This window comes from Spermophilus citellus (assembly GCF_964194105.1).
Source record: "Spermophilus citellus genome assembly, chromosome: 2".
In the NCBI taxonomy this organism is placed as follows: Eukaryota; Metazoa; Chordata; class Mammalia; order Rodentia; family Sciuridae; genus Spermophilus; species Spermophilus citellus.
Genome location: NC_138183.1, coordinates 169,733,340 through 169,748,525, shown reverse-complemented (window position 1 = coordinate 169,748,525; position 15,186 = coordinate 169,733,340). Strand labels below are relative to the sequence as shown.

Below are 15,186 nucleotides of genomic sequence, written 5' to 3'. Positions count from 1 at the left end.
TTAAAAGGAGATATATTTTATTTGCTCTATCTCTCAACTTATTATAATTCAGTAAGTATACTAAAAAAAAGACAAATCCAAACACATCAATCCTATCGATAAATGTGAACAGACTTAACTCATATTTTAACTTAAAATGATTTTCATATTGGGTCATAAAACAAACCCACATCTATGCTATACAAGAAATGTACTTAAAATACAGTCATTCTGAAGTACTAAAATAAATGGATGGCATAAATACATCAGGCAAGTGAAAACGATAAGGAAGAAAAAAACAAAACACCTATACCAGGCATCACAGAATTTAGGTAAAAAGCATTAAGTAAGAAAAAAGTAAGCCGTTTTATATTGCTGTTAGTCATAATTTACAAGTTATATAAAAACATTATATATATATCTACTCACTGAACAATACAACAGTAACACACATATAAAACAAACTTCAGGGAATGTAAGAAAATATAAACAAGAAAACAATGTTTCCTATTATTTTTCTTATGAATTTGGAAGTACTTGTTATATACTTAGCATATAAATCCTTTGTCAATCTCACATGATATAAGTAGTATTTTGACTTGTATCTTCACTAATAGTGTTTTTATCTCACATCTTATGAATCTTTCCCTACTATAGTTCATAAGATATATAGTCTCATTAATTTATGGAAATTTTGCTATTTTACCTTGCACTTTCTGATAGGAGTGGTGTTTTATTGTTTCATGTGAACGTGTGACTGATCCAGTAGTACTTGGAAACACTGTGCTTTTCCCACTATTGCATGTCTTCCCTCTGATACATGCAGAAGTAAAGTTTATGGATTCTTTAATTTGTTCCACTGGAACAATATCATACATACATTTATTGCGAGTCTTTGTTCTAGGTTGTCCACTCTCCAGCTATGTTCTTCTCAGACTATCTTGGCTAAGGGGTGTAATCTGCACTTTCTCATAAGTTTTAGAAATTTGGTAATTATGGCAAAATGAGAGAGGACATTGAAACTTTTGGTTGTAAGTGCATTTAGTACATTTGTGTATGTACCTCAATTTGGGAAAGAATTAACTACTTAAAAATGATGAGCTTTCCAGTCACCATGGTCTATTTGTCTTTTACATTTTTGTCTAATTTCAACCAGTGATATTTTCTATTTTTCTAAATTGGCAAATACTACATATTTAGGATGTTCAACATGATATTCATATGTATACTTTAAGGAATCGGTAAGTCAACCTAATTAACATGCGTTGTCTTACATGCTACTGATTTTTTTTTGGGGGGGTGGGCAATGAGAGCACTTAACATCTAGCAGTTTTCAAATAGACAGTACATTGTTGTTAACTTCAGTCAATCATTGATAATAGACCTTTTGAACTTATTTCTCATAAATAAAATTCTCTTCCTCTAACAAACATCTCCCTAATCTCCCCACTCTCCCACCCCAGTCTCTGCTAACCACTGTTAAGTCTTTGCTGCTATGAAATCTATTTCTTAAGATTTTCATGTGAGATCATACAGTGCTTATCTTTGTGTCTTCCAGATAGTAATACCTTTTAGTTTTCCATTGAAAGGTCTAATACATCTTCTCTTGTACTCTTAAAATTTCATCACTGATATGAAATATAACAAAATAATCAATTTCCTTACCTTTGAGTGTATGCATAAACACCATTGTTTCTATATATTTTATTCTTTGTATATATTTTAAGCTTTAAATGGCATTGATATTACTATTTTATGTAGTCATTACTTAACTAAATTAACCCACTATTTATCCTTTGTTCTTTGTTCTTTATCACTGGTTTCTAGCTCTGATCATTTTCATCTCTGTACAGTCAGGCATACCTATAATCTCAGTGACTTGGGAAACTAAAGCAGGAAGATCTCAAGTTCAACCCTATCCTGGGCAATTGAGCAAGACCTTCTCTCAAAAAAATAAAAGGGGTAAGGATATAATTCAATGATAGAGTACCCTGGGTTCAATCCCCAGTCCTTCTCTTTGCCTCTTTCTCTTTCTCATACATATACACACAATGTGCATTCTTTCTGCAGAAATTTCTTTAATATTTTAATGGGTTTTCTGGTGGTTATGTTACCTTAGTTTTTATTATTCTAGAGTAGCTTTATTTGTATTTATTTCAAAATTTTATACATATACCCACAGATGCATATAATACATATGTAAGTAATCAAGAATACATATACACAAATATGTACATATATTACTCTTGTTTTCTTTGGATAGAGAATTTTAGTATCTTTTTGTTTCCTTTTTTCTTTTTGTTCTTGATAAAGTTCAACTTGCTATTTTAAGTCTATACTAGAAATCTCTGCAATTTTTTGTTAGGAAGATATGTAATTTCAAAGGATTTGGGAGCTAGAAAAATATATTTTAGGTTTCTTTCAAATTTCTCTCCTTCATGTGCACTTTCACTGTAACATATGACTAATTTTTTTTCCTGATCATCAGATTATTACTATTTTCTTGTTTTGGGGGGCTCAGGGGTATATTTTGGGGAACTCTGTGTCAATAGATATACAAGTAAAGAGAAAGTGTGGGCTTTAAGACCCTGAGACCAATAAGAGAGCATATGTGACGCTGGCCTCCTCCTTCTCCTGAGAATTATACATCCTCTCAGCTCAGAAAAGCAGATGCTCTTTGGTTAGGTCCCTTCTCAGGAGCCGGGGATGGAAGGAACCTACACTCTTGTTAGACCAACTCTGCCCACAACTCTCACTCTGCAGCTCTGACGCTGGATTGCTTTTACGTGCCCAAAGGTGAAGAATCTTCACATCCATTACTGCTTCCCAGAGCTTTATAAACCCTTTAACTCAGGAAAGGTAAATAGACCATTTGTGTGAAGAGCTGTGTCAGGCTCTGAATCCTTCACAGTCACTTACACAAGTAGAGCTGAAGATTAGTGTATTTGTAACTACAATAAAAATTCTGCACTTTTTTTGCACAGTTATTGAGTCCTGTATCAGGAACTAAAGAAAATTCTATATTGACCTTTCCAGATGGCAAATTGTACCCAAGAACACTTTGACTCAGAGATACTTAATACTATATGAACAAGGTCAATGTGATAGCACTTAGTGTGTTAGATTGGTAATTTACTCAGTGATTATATGCCTGACAATACAATATTCTCTGTAAACATAAAGTAGTTTAATAACCTCATAGAATGTGCCTTGTTGTATATAAAATCTTTTTAAAAATGGTTTGAGGTAATTTTCTAGATAGTTAAGTTGCTACTTATCCAACTTTAAGTGTCAGAGTTCTTGTCTTAAAGTGCATCTCAAAGGTCAAGACTAGAAGGCACACACTGAATTTTCAAAATGCTCACTTAGCCATACTTTATGGGCTGTAGTTCATTTGAATTGCTCAAGTTACATAATAGTTACTTCATGGTGTTCTTCCTTGGGCTTTATGAAAATGAATACTACATTAAGGTGGCTCAGTGATAATTGACACCATCATAGACACAGACTATAGGAAACATAAGATTCTTCAGGATTTATGTACATGTATATTTCTCACAAAATATATCTGGTTACTTGCAAAAGTCTTAATATGTCTCAATGTAGTATATTATATTTCAAAAAAATCAAAAATAATCATGTCCTGGTTCTATCCTATAGTAAGAGTCCAAGTTATGTTTCTACCCTTATTTACTTCAATCCTTATGCCTGTGTTTAGTATTCAGAGGCATGTGCTTAGTTGGCAAGTATTTGAAATAAAGCTGCATACATTCTTTTCAGAATTTCCAGGAGCTATAAGATGGATTTAAGTGATATGCTGATTGGCTATTAAACTGCTTATTTGTTTTATAAATCAGTGAATTTGAGTTGTAATTTATTTACCTAGTAATTTCTTCCTTACTCAAAGAATTCCATAAATAATGTAAAAATGTAAAAGGAAATAATAGCTATGATAAGAAATTAGTAAAACAGAGATAGCTGATGAAAGCTGATTTTGAACAAAGTGTCTGGATCACTTTAATTCAACTAAAGTATACAACATTTATTTGAGCATGAATTTAAAATAGCATAACTGGTGAGGCCAGGATGAATAGCATAGAGTAATCCTACTTTCATAGAGTTTAATGCTCCATAAGGGATCAGTCATGTAAACTGTAATAGATAATACGCAGATAAGTCCTAAATGGATATGCAGTTCATAGTTCCATGATCAAATAATTTTGGAGAACATGATTTTGGAGGCAATTTTCAAAACACATAAGTATGTTTAAAGCTCCCACAGTAAGGAAATATCTTTAACCTTATTTAATACCAAACTTTATTCACCATAAACCCTGCCAACTCCTTGTTTTTTTCTTCCAAATAGCTATTGATGTCTCTTGAGAAAGTATAATTTTGTAGAGCATTTAGTTGGGTAATTATTATACCTGGGAGAAGTGATTAAAGCTAATGAATCCTGATTGTGAGATCAAAATGACATGGAGTCAATGACTTTGGATATGAAAGAATGAAAAAGCTATTTTAACAGGTGAATCTGTAAATAGAAACTTCTCATAACATTTAAGAAAAATTAAATTTCCAAGTTAAAAAAAGTCAAATATGCAAACACTTGAGGAAAATAAGATATATATTTATACGTGTGTGTGTGTGTGTGTGTGTGTGTGTGTGTAGCTATTGAAAAGTCATCAATCAGAAACATCAGCATTGGGTGTGTTTGTATACAACACTGAAAACACAAATATGTATAAAACCCTTTTAGTATAAAAGAGGAAATTGTTCTAAACTGATAGTTCCACAATTGAAAGTAACTAAATTATTCCAGTTTTTATTTTTTATTCAACACATTTTTTGAGTATATACATGCCAAGTGATTTTTTTAGATGTTAGAAGTGCCCCAATACGGAACTTCTCTCTCCACAGAGCTTAGAATTTAGTTTTTTTTTTTTTTTTTTTTGGTTTTGTTTTTGGTATTGGGGATGGAATTTAGTACCTTGAACATACTAAGCACATCCTCTATTTCCAAGTTCATATCACAGCCTACTTCATCTTTTTAGTCAAATAACTATAAACTTAAATATAAAAATGAGGAGGTCAAGGTTGTAAAATGGGGCATGGAAAGCAGAAGGCACAGAGCCCAGAGAAGGGGCAAAGACAGAGTCTTTCAGAATGGCGTAAAGCCCAGTTTCCTGGGACAGCTGACCATGGCAGCAAGCATAGCGTGTGTGCACATGAAATATCCAAGTTAAGAAACTCAGAGGAAAATGATTTCAGTTCTTAAATATAGATACCAATGTCAGTGTAATTTTGAGGGGGTAGATTGTTGCTTTGATTTATATAAATGCAACATCTATACCTTTTGGAATGGATAATATAACATGGAGGTTCAGTTTGGCTTAACAAATATATACTGAGTCAGATTCTAAAGATAGGGGATGAATGTGATATAATCCCTGTTGATGAAGAAAACAGATACATAAATATGTTTATGAACCTAAGATGCCTAAAAGTCTTTCTGACTTAGAGGAAGCCTGAGTTGATGCCTGATGAATAATATTCAGAACTTAAATCTGGGATAAGAAGGGTGATCAAGATAGAAGGGTCTGCATAAGCAGAAATATGAAGCATGAGAAATACTATTGCAGAGAACTATAAGTAGTTTAATGTGGTTGGAATGTAAAATATGAGAATGGGAAAAAAGGCCAAGAAAAAACATGAATTTTGTCACAAGTCTCTGAAGCCATTCTAATAGACCAGGATCTTATTCTTAAGTTTAGACATTGGTAAACTGTGGACAGGAGATTAAATCTGTCTTATTACCATTATTTTGTAAGTAAAGATTGGAACACAACCAAACACATGCTTTCAGTGCTGTGTATGGATATTTTCACACTTGAATGAGAGTCAAATAGTTGCCCCTTAATTTTGACATTATGGAGTCAATGTATAGTTTTCAAAGACCCATAGGTTTCTACAGCCTGATAGCAGATTGGAAAGAAAAAGAACTCTAGAATTAGATGAATTCTAGTGGAGTTCTGTTGTAGGAATCCCACCAAGCCATGAAACATGAAAAAGGTAGAAGGATGATAGGAATAAAAGAGTTTAGTAGAAACAATAAGATTTCTAGACTTATTTATTGAATATTCATAAATTGACTGAATGAAAGTAAAGGAAATGGAAGAGCTAAGAAATTTCTGATTTTTCTGGTTTGGGAGATTGCAGAGTAATGTATTCAGATATAGGAAATTCAGAAAGCAGGGTAGAAATGATTAGTGATATTTTGTATGGTATGTGTATTTTCAAGTACCTGAAATAGCTCTAAGTGAAGGTGGACACAAAGCTGTTGACTATAAAATGTTAGAACTCGGGGGAGACTCAGGGCACTTTCTAGAGATTCATCAGCTATGGTAGAGAGTACAAAAGTGACAGAAGTTTTCTTTCATATGATTTCATGACCAAGTAGTCTCCTCTTTTACCTGGGGAATGCATTCTGAGACCTCTACAATGAGAATGACAACATAACTCTCCAGTCTTCCTCCTCAAAATTCAAAAATCCATAAATTCAGGCAAATCCTACTAAGAACGTCAGACAAATCCAGCATTTGACTATTCCTGACCAATACTCCTGGAAACTGTCAAGGTCATCAAAAACAAATGACTTAGAAATTTTCTCAGCCAAGAAGATCCTAAAGTGTGATGAATATTGCAACAGAGTATCGTGTATGGGGTCCTGGAACAATAAAAGAACAGGAGAAATTCCCTAGAGGAATCTGAATAACACATGGACTTTAGTAATACTATAACGGCACAGAGGCATTGTAATGCAGTGTATGCTGCAATGTATCTTATTAAATATAAGATATCAATAATAGTAGAAATTGGATATGGGGTATATGGGAGTTGTACAACCTGCAAATTTTCTGAAAATATAAAGCAATTATCAAACAGAATTTTATATAACCAAAGTCATCATATAACATAGCTTTATATAACATAGCATTTAATATAATATGACAATATCCTGTTTAATACTGGTCAAGAACATTTCTGTCACTCTTAAGCAAACTGTATTTGATTTCTTAAAAAGTAAAGCTAAAAATTGAGCACTAACCATTATCACCATATTTTCACCAAATGCTTCTATTTTAAACTCTGGAATAAATTATTCAATTTTTGCATATAATATCTATGCTTTTAAATCACTGCTTCAGTAACCATTGAAATCTAGGGATTTTCTAAAGTATGCTTTTTTAGCAATCTAAACATCAGTAAGTGAAGGAGAAAAGAATTTGACTTTTAGAAATTTAAATAACAAACAAAAAGGGAATATACTTAGCAATTTTTGTAGTGTGATTCTTTAAAATACCTAGGGAAAGAGAAATCTATAAAAGACATAGAAATTAAATGCCGTGTTCTAAAGTCATTCCTAGATCATTTAGATCCCCAGAATTACTCTGTAACAGTTGCATTTTTGCACATATATTATCATGAATATTGACAATGTCCTACCTTCTTGGGCTCAGCACATTTGTTGAATGAAGTTTCACATGCATGAGATTCAACATTCCTGACTTTCTCTACTTGCACTTTCATGAAATCAAACTTAACACCTCTAAAATGCCTTCCATATATCCACTATTCTGACTTTTGAACACATTGTTTCTGTAAATGCATAATGATGTTGCTTGACAAACCAAGGCTTATTTTGGTTTTATTTGTATAGAATTATTTTTTACAATATTTTACAGTATTGTATTTTTTATGCTGTAAAATTAGTGAAAAAAGGAAAAACTGAAATTACTAATTTTTTAATGCTGCAATCAAGATAATAAAATTTTAGAACAAAGCAGTAAATCTTAATCTCAATTGAACTTGACATAGAAAGAGTGTTGGAAAGATAAGAACACAAACTACATACAAAATGCTTGAAACTATGTTGGAGTTTCAAAAGAGGAGCTACTATTGAGAGCACAAAAATAAAAAATCAAAACAAAAAAAACTTCACTTTTTTCTTCTAAATCAAATTCAAATAAAAGTTCATAAGAACATAAAGCTATTGATAAAGGTAGATCACCATATGACTTTCATCCAGAGAAAAAGCTAGTGTTCCATTTTATCCTCCCCAAGTTTCAAGAATATATGATGAACACTGATGATTCCCCTGTGCAACTCTTTATAACTCTATGCAAGACCTTTTAAATTTATTACTTCCTAAGGAATATCACATGGACATTAAATGAGAAAACTAAAATGAAGTAAAGCTTAAAAAGCATCAATCATTAATTTTATTTAATGTTTAATATGTTTTCACATTTTAAAAAACTAAAGTGCAAGAAACATTTTAAAAGTCTAAATATAAATTTTCATATATGAAAATTTGAAATTTTACCATTTTTTAAATATCTAAAATAAAAAAACTCACTTTATGGCATGTGTCAAAATTGTTTGCAAATATCATGCACTGAGCTTCTGTGGAACATTTCAAGATTTCATGATGGATGAAATGCAATCTACTTGGAATTGAAGAATTGATAAATAAACATTTTTGTTTTACTCATCTGTAAAATAGAATCCTCATAAAGCAAGAGATAGTGCTAATAATGTCCCCAGAGTAATATTAGATGTAGATAAATGTCTACTGTTAAAATTACTCCTCTTAGAAGTCTTTCCATTTCTTCTAATTGGGAAATTGAAGTTAACTACTGATGGTTAGATCATGGGATCCACTGAAAATCTTTAAGCACCTTTATCGCTACCTGTAGCATACACCTCTACCCTATAATGCTCAGTTGTGGTGTGTCTCCCTCACCTTCTTGTCTTTATCCTCAAGTTCAGCCACTCCTTTTGTAGTGACTTTTCATAGGAGTCCCTGTTGCTGAGGTCTCACAGCATTTCAGGACTTAAGTCCCCCCCCCACCACCACCATCCCTGCACCAGGACACATTTCCAAACCCTAGCAAAGAGGCTAAACTCATAGTGGTTGAACCAATGAATGAATGCATTCAATATATGAATATAAGAAACATACAAAACTACATGAATAAATGGTTACTGTATTTATTACCATTTGAGTATCTTATTGGCCTCCAGATTGCCACAGATAGAGAATGAAGAAATACAGCACTAACCAGAGGGTTACCTGATTTGCCCAGAGAAAAACAAATTTTTGTCTTTCATTTAAAATATAATACCATAATACTTTATAAGATCAAGCATGCCCTTGGCAATGAATATTTAAAATTATATAGGAAACAAAATAAATGACTTAAACTTGATTTCCATTCACGATTCCAATTGTACTCATACAACTTAAGTGAAAATTAGTGTGATTCTGAACATGAAATTCTACATTTATAAAATGTGAAAGGACAATCTAGTGTATCCATATTTTCTTTACTGAAAATTCTAATTGATGCAGAATATTTACAAAATTGTTAGACAATGCAAGGTTATGCAAATATATTACATGATTTTTTCAATTTCTTATTTTTATCTCATTTAGTTATGAAAATTAAGAATATATCAGTAAGATTGACTGAAATATCAAATAGTTTTGTAGCCTTGTTTGGGTTTTGTTTTTGCTCTTTGTATTTTCAAGACAAATATTTCTCTGATTTGACATGAAATGCCACAATTTGTGGGTGAGCAACAGTATAGAAATTACCCTGAGAGAGAAGAAATAGGTAAATGGTTTTCATTCTAGGTTCAATAGTTACTGTCACTGTCCTATCTTTATAGGAGGAATAGCAATTATCTGTCATTTTTCAGACATATTTGGAGATCTACTGTTTTAAAAGGCAGAGAATGGACATGGCTGGAGGATAAGGAATTCAAGAGGTTTTTGCAATAATTCTCCCCTTTAGTTGTACTTAAAGACTAAATATAAATTTTTCCACCCCCCACAGTGAAGGGAAGGGAAGAGGGCGTAGAGAAGGTGGTGTGATAAGTATGTGGGAGGCCTTAAGTTTGATACCCAAGGCCACATTGAAAATCATAGAAAATATTTGATGTTTTTTTCCTTACATAAACAGAAGATGAAATGATACTGAAGTAAAAATTTTCTTAAATATAAAATAACATGCCTGTTTAAGGATCATCTTGGTATATGTCTGAAAAAGTATGTCTTCATTCAAACATTCATTTGTAAAGGTCACACCTCGGACTGTGTCAGTAAAAAGTGTGCAGAAATTTACAAGTATATTCCTGTCTACTTCTCTACTAAGCAAACAGGACATACCTTAAAAATTCAACAGAGAAATAATTCAAATTCATAAGTAAAGAAGTCTAGAAGGGAGACTTAAAGATGGAAAAGAGATAAACTGACAAGTGATCTCATAACGCTGAAGTTGAGAAAAAGTCTTAAAAGTTATTTTTGTGTATTATGTGAAAGAAATCATTGATATAACCATTAATTTCTCAATAGATGATAAAAAATGTGACTAATGTGGAAATGGAAAAGGAGAATTAATTCTAGAACTCTGACTTATTCCCAAATATGCAGGTATTTTCAAAGTAACATAAGAAAATTTTAATTAAACAAAAAAATTAAGTATAAAAGTGAAGCATTTCAATTTTGAATTCAGATGATAATAATGTCTATAATATATGATCCTGTTTACAAAATCATGCATAGAGCCTATATAGCTTTAAAATATTGTACAGTTACCTCCAATAAAAAGAAATTGAAAATGTTTAGATTTACTTTGTTTTTGTCTTATAGTAGATTTACTTTGAATTATAAAAAAATAATTGTTTTTTAAAACTATACCTGCAATTGTTCTTTAAATTTTACTGATACAGTCTGCTAAATGTAAAGCATCTATGAAGATGATTAGCAGATTCTCATGCCATGGGCACTTATTTCTTTTGGACACGGCTTTTGAAATTGCTTTATTTATATTGTACTATTTTACTTCTAATGTTTCATGCACTTATGTCTGATTCTACTTTTGAAAGATACTCCAGAATTATTTGGTGTCAATTAACTTATGACAAGAATTAGGGACTATAGAATCGAGTCAGTTTCATTTATTAAATGCATTTTTTGAGTTTTGTTTAATCACTTAGAATTTTTCAATAATAGGGATATGGCTACTTAAAACAGAGAAAAAGACAATCTAAATGACACAAATTGTGAGCTTTTCATTGGCAAACTATTGGGGAAATTGAGGTAGGATATGTCTACTTGTCTATGAAAAAGTTAATGTGATACATCAATATGATTCTATATTTTAGGATACATATTTAAGATAGTTGGCCAAACAAATGCTGAAATACTTAGCAATATGAAATATTCTATTACTAGCCTTGTCACCAACAAAACACACAGCCTTGTACCTCAGTTTCCCATTTTAATATATTTACAATTAAGATATCAGATGTTAAAATGAATAAAATAACTTCGGTCATTTCAATGGAAATGATCTTGTACATTTAACAATGGTATGTTTATCAATTCCAAAATCATTATGGAATTTGGACATAATTATCATTATATGATTTTAATAACATAAATTATTTTGTAATTACAAACTAGGGATACCCAGCATATCATTTGTACATTTAAAATCTTCAGAAATAAAATTTCAAAATTCAATTATATTTAACCAGCAGAATTTTAACATTATTTATCAGTATTTTCTAGGATGCTTAAGTATTTGAATTCCAACCTTGTGTTTTTATATCCAAGCTGCTTGATCTTTAAGCAGTTGAGTTAATTCATGAATTCTCTGGAAGATATGAATTCTCATCTGTTTCCTATTCATTGTTAAAACATTGACTGGAAAAACTATTTGCTAAGGCTAAAAGAAGGCACCATCTGTACAGAAAAAAGAAATTCTATTGTTTATTTTTGTTTGTGAGAGGACCTCCGTCCGGAAATGATAATCATTAAAATTTGTGTGATGTAGGCTGTAATTTTATCTTCCTTTTAAAACAAAACATAACAAAAATTTCTAATGCAGTATAGCATCAGGTAAATTGTCTAGGGGTGGATAGCTTTCTTTTACATACTAAATGAAAATATGAACTTTAAGAAACAGGCTTATAATTCCTGTAACTATTATTTTAAAACTTTTTTTTTTTTTTGATACTGAGGATTGAACCCAGTGGTGATTAACCACTGAGTCACATCCCTAGCCCTTTTTATTTTGAGACATGGTCTTACTAAGTTGCTTAGGGACTTGCTAAGTTGCTGAGGCTAGCCTTGAATTTTCAGGCCTCTGGAGTCAGAGGACAGATGTGTGCCACCGAGCCTGGCCCAATTTTAAAACCCTTTACTACTAGTAATGACTTTGTTTTTTCTAATCTTTATTTGATTTTTAAACTTTGGTTTACTAGCTGCTTTCACATAAAATATATATAAATACTTTTCTTCCTTATTTTTTCTGATCATTTGCTTGTGTTTTCTGACCAAGTTTAGAACAAATAAACTATGCTTATGTAAATTATATTTAACCAGAGGATGATTTTTAAGATTTTTCCTCCTTAGATGAAATAAAGTGATATAGGTATTTTTCCAAATAGTCTTCTTTACATATGACAGAGTTTATTTTGACATATTTATACAGACACCAAGTATATCTTATTCTTGTGGATATAAATAATGTGGAAATTCACTGTGGTATATGCTTACATGTACATAGGGAAGTCATGTTAGAGTTATTCCATTATCTTTCCTATTTCCTCTTCTCTTCATTCCTCTTTGTCTAATCAACTCAACTTCTGTTCTTTCCCCTCCCCTTGTTATGTGTTAACATCTGCATTTCAGAGAGAATATTCCACCATTGTGTGTGGTGTTTGTTTTTTTGTTTTTTGTTTTTGTTTTGGTGGGCAGGGTAGGGGTTGACTTATTTTACTTGGCATGGTAGTCTCCAGATCCATCCATTTAGTGGGAAATGTCATAAAGTCATCATTTATTATGCATGAGAAATATTCTATTACACACATGGTTGTTTCAATAGCTTGGCTATTGTGAATTGAGCTCCTATAAATATTGATGTGGCTGCATCACTCTAGTAAGCTGATTTTAAGTCCTTTGGCTATATACCAATGACTGGGATGACTGGGTCGAATAGTGGTTCCATTCCAAGTTTTCTGAGGAATCTCTATACTGCTTTCCAGAGTGGTTGCACCAATTTTCAGTCCCAACAGCAATGTATGAATGTACCTTTTCCCCCACATGCTTGCGAACATTTATTGTTGCTTCTATTCTTGATAATTGCCATTCTGCCTGGAGTGAGATGGAATCTCAATGTGGTTTTAATCTGCATTTCTCTGCTAGAGATGTTGAACATTTTTTCATATATTTGCTGACCGTTTGAATTTCTTCTGTGAAATGCCTGTTCCTTTGCCCATTTATTGATTGGGTTATTTAATTCTTTGGTGTTAAGTTTTTTGAGTTCTTTACACATCCTGGACTTTAGTGCTCTATCTCAAGTGAAGGTGGCAAAGACTTTCTCCCATTCTGTAGACCATCTCTTCGTGTTCTTGATTGTTTCCTTTGTAGTGAAGAAGCTTTTTAGTTTGATACCATCCATTGATTGATTCTTGACTTTATTTCTTGAACTTTAGGGGTCTTGTTGAGGAAGATGGCTCCTAAGCCGGCATATTGGAGGGTTGGGCCTACATTTTTTTTTAGTAGGTATAGGGTCTCTGGTCTAATGCCTAGTTCTTTGATCCACTTTGAGTTTTGTGCATGGTGAGAGAAGGGTTAAATTTCATTCTACTACATAAAGATTTCCAGATTTCCAACACCATTTTTTGAATAGGATATATTTTCTCCAATGTATGTTTAGGGTGCCTTTCTCTAGTATGAGATAACTGTATATATTTGGCTTTGTCTCTGTATCTTCTATTCTGTTGAATTGGTCTTTACCTCTGTTTTTCTGCAATTATCTAGTTTTGTTACTATAACTCTGTAGTATAATTTAAGATCTGCTGTTGTGATGCCTCCTGTTTCACTTTTCTTGCTAAGGATTGCTTTGGCTATTCTAGGCCTCTTATTTTTTTTCCAAATGAATTCATGACTGCTTTTTTCTATTTCAATGAGAATGTCATTGAAATCTTAATAGAAATTAAACTAAATCTGTATAGTAGTTTGGGTAATATGGCCATTTTGACAATATTATCCTGCCTATTCAAGAGCATGGGAGATCTTTCCATCTTTTAAGGTCGTCTTCCATTTCTTTCTTTAGTGTTCTATGGTTTTCATTGTAGGTGTCTTTTACCTCTTTTTTTAGATTGATTGCCAAGTATTTTATTTTCCAAGGCCATTGTGAATTGGAGAGTACTCTTAATTTTTCTTCCAGCTTATTCTTCATGAGTATATAGAAACACAATTGATTTATACGTTAATTTTATATCTTGCTACTTTGCTAGTGGAGTTTTGGGGGACTTCTAAATATAGGATCATGTTGTGGCATATAGGGATAGTATTTTGTTAATAAATATGTCTGTCATTTTATGAGTCCTTTGATTCTGCTGATAACTAAATGGTGTTCTTTATATTTAATCTACATAATAACTTTAAGGCCTATGTGATAGGCCTTATTTCTATTTTATTTTTTTTTTTTGGGGGGGGAAGATCAGAGATTGAACTCAGAGGTATTCAATCAGTGAGTCACATCCCCAGCCCTATTTTGTATTTTATTTAGAGACAGGGTCTCACTGAGTTGTTTAGCTCTTCTCCATTGCTGAGGCTGGCTTTGAACTTGCAATTTTCCTGTCTCAGCCTCTGAGCCACTGGAATTATAGGTGTGCCCCACCACTCCTGGCAACTATTTCTATTTTTAACATGCAAAAATCCAGAGGACAGAAGTGCAACCAGATTAATAAAGCTACAAGCTGGTCAACTTAATTGCAAATCAGATTTATTTGACTCCAAAGACTAAAATCACATATAATGACCTCTGGAAATATAATCAGTGAACATAGAAACATGAAGTGGGTTGTAACTTTCTTTTCCTTTTAAAATAAATCCTGGAATTTAACAAGTTAAAAATCCATCAATCTTATATAATGCCTTTATTAACAAAATTTCAACATATAGAGGGATTAGCCATTAAATATTTTAAGCATTTATTTGGCTGAGGTATCGCACATTTGAATAATTCTTTTGGGTGTCCTTCATTTCATCAAGGCAAGTTTGAAATTTAATTATTTTTATCTTATATTAAATGATCATGATTCATGTGTAGGATTATAAACACA

General features: G+C 32.0%; 1 protein-coding gene across 3 annotated transcripts in view; it reads left to right on the top strand.

Moving 5' to 3' along the window:
• The window catches only part of CNTN5 (contactin 5), a gene marked incomplete at both ends in the record, with an annotated part of 738,975 nt that overhangs the window by 119,627 nt on the left and 604,162 nt on the right, over nucleotides 1–15,186 (top strand). The window lies entirely within an intron of this gene.